Below are 2,609 nucleotides of genomic sequence, written 5' to 3' on the forward strand. Positions count from 1 at the left end.
GTTAGGGCGGCTAGGAGCTGGAACCAACTTCCAAGGGAAGTGGTGCTGGCCCCTACCCTGGGGGTCTTTAAGAAGAGGCTGGATGCCTACCTGGCTGGACTCATTTGAGTCCCGTTTCTTGTTTTGGGGTTTTGTTGTTCTCCCGCCCTGGCGGGGGGTCGGGCTAGAAGATCTACTAGGTCCCTTCCGACCCTTAATCTATGAATCTATGAATCTATGATTTGTGGAGGTGTGTATTAGTGTGGAGAATATGGTTTCCATTGTAGCAAGAATTCTCTCATATCAAAGCACAGAAAACAATTTCTCTTAAGGGTGATAGGCTTAGGTAAGAATTAAATGTGTTCAATAGAACTGTCTTCAGCAAGGGACTGAAGTCAGAAATTAGTGAAGCCAACTGGTATCTTGGAGCACTGGACGAATGGATTAGTGGGGAGAATTCCATTTTAAAAATGTAATAAAAATAATCTTTAGATCAATACCCTGGACTGCATAGTCATGCATACATTCTACTGCTGGAGCTAGAAAAGCAAATGGCTTAGTTCAGGTATTGTCAATGTGTATTACACCTAACTAGCCTTTGGTTCCTTAGGGAAACTAGAGCAAGTTTTATGTCTCAGTGGGTGTATCTGCACATGAAAGTAATGTGATACAATAAACTCTGGAGCAGTTTGAGCCAGAGTAAACTGTCCCCAGGTGCTGTATCTACATGAGCACCTGAGACAGCAGCAATTTGAGTTGGGGTGGAGCAGGTCCCTAGCTGGCTGGGCTGACTGGGCACAATTTATGACCCTGATCACTGTCTACACATCTGTTTCAGTGCAGTCAAGTACTCCACCATAAGATAGTACTGTTCCCAAGAGTACTCTCTTACGGCAGAGTTAGTTTACTACGGCCTAATACCAGCACACATGTAGATGGTGACACTTTATTGTGGGGTTAATCAGCATACTCCACAGTAACCTGCACACTTAGATGCACCTAGTATGTACATACAAGTCAGACCACTTAAAAGGGGGGAAAAATGTATCTGTCACCTGTGCCTTTATGCTATGGTGAGCTACCTACGGAAACCCTTCAGGGAAATATTTTATGGGTTAGGAGCTATGGATGGCCATCTTTTGCCTACTACTGAGAAACCACTTCATTGTTATGAATGAAATGCTTTTTCTATTGTTAAGAGTTCAAACATGTCTAATACTACCTACCAATTATCAAATGCTGGTGCTGTGCTTAATATCCTAAACTACACAGGAAAAATATCCTTATCTTCATGATCTCACAATGTAGCTGTATAGATAATGTGCAATGCATGAGAGAGAATCTTTAGCTAGGAACAGATGTTGCATTTGTCCCTAGAAAAGTTGTGCCTATGTTTGTCCTGGAACAGAAATGTCCCAGGATTTTTGTCTATACACTTCATCATTCTACTCAGGGTTTAGTGAGTGGCTGAACATGCTCCTACTTTTATGCTACTTATTCAATGATACAATCTCAGGATAACCATTCAGATGCACTTTGCAATGTCCTGGGATAAACTGTTAGTACTACTTAACCCATAAACCTTTTTAGGATTTATGCCGGGACAACACTCATGGACGTCTGAGTGATTGCAGTTTATCCAAAGAGAAAATGGTTTATCCCAGAATAAATGCAATGTTTGCTTCTAGCCTCTCTTTGAAATGTTATATGGTTTTCTTTCTATCAAGCTCCCTGTTTCAAAGAACTAAGAATCATATCTTCTGTGAAGAACCTCCTATGTTCAAGCATGCTCAAATGAAACAACTATTTCCTAATCTATTCTCCTGTTTTGCCTCTTTTGCTCAGTTGTTATGAAATTACCATGAATCATGAAGTTCTTGATCATGTTAAATCTGACATCTGTCAAAGGAAGCTAGGGAAAAATCAATCTGACAAATGTGTTGGACTTAAGGGGATTATTGCCCGGGTCAACTATTGTGATATTATTATAATAGACAAATGTCCAATCAAACATATTTTGAGGGGAGGGCACCTAGCTAAGGTTTTGGATGCCCCTGCTTTGTTATAAAACCACACCACTCTTGGAAGACCCATTGCTTTCCCTGGCCACGCATCTGATTGCTTCCTCAAAAGCAAGTCCTTTCAAATCTGCCTGAATCTCAGCATTCCTCTACGGTCAGTAAATATCAGTGAAATGCACAGCAATGTTTTTGTCTCATCCTTCTGGTGCTGCTCCATACAGAGGTCAGTGAAGACACCCAAGTTACAAATTGGCCTGGCTGGGTTTTACTGTTACAGCTACACTTCTATCAGTGCTTGAGTTAGCTCTCTTAAAAGTGGCTTGAATGTATTTAAGTAAGGTGGAGTCATACCTTGGGACTGCAGTGTAGATACATAAACAAAACTCCACAGGTGGCTGCAAATTGTGTCTTGCTCACTGCCAATCTCCAGGTGACATTTTGGAGTCTGATTTGCAGCTGTTTTGTGCAGCCTCACCTGCAATTAAGTTGTGCTTTAAACATATAAAGGACTATTATAATGAAAAAACAGTACCTTGCTGCCCCAAATTTGGCACCCAATTTAAAGAATGTGTTTGAACTGTTACCTTTCCATGACACACCTGTAAAATG

The sequence above is a fragment of the Gavialis gangeticus genome, unplaced genomic scaffold, assembly GCF_001723915.1.
Source record: "Gavialis gangeticus isolate Ggan-Ray unplaced genomic scaffold, GavGan_comp1, whole genome shotgun sequence".
NCBI lineage: Eukaryota > Metazoa > Chordata > Crocodylia > Gavialidae > Gavialis > Gavialis gangeticus.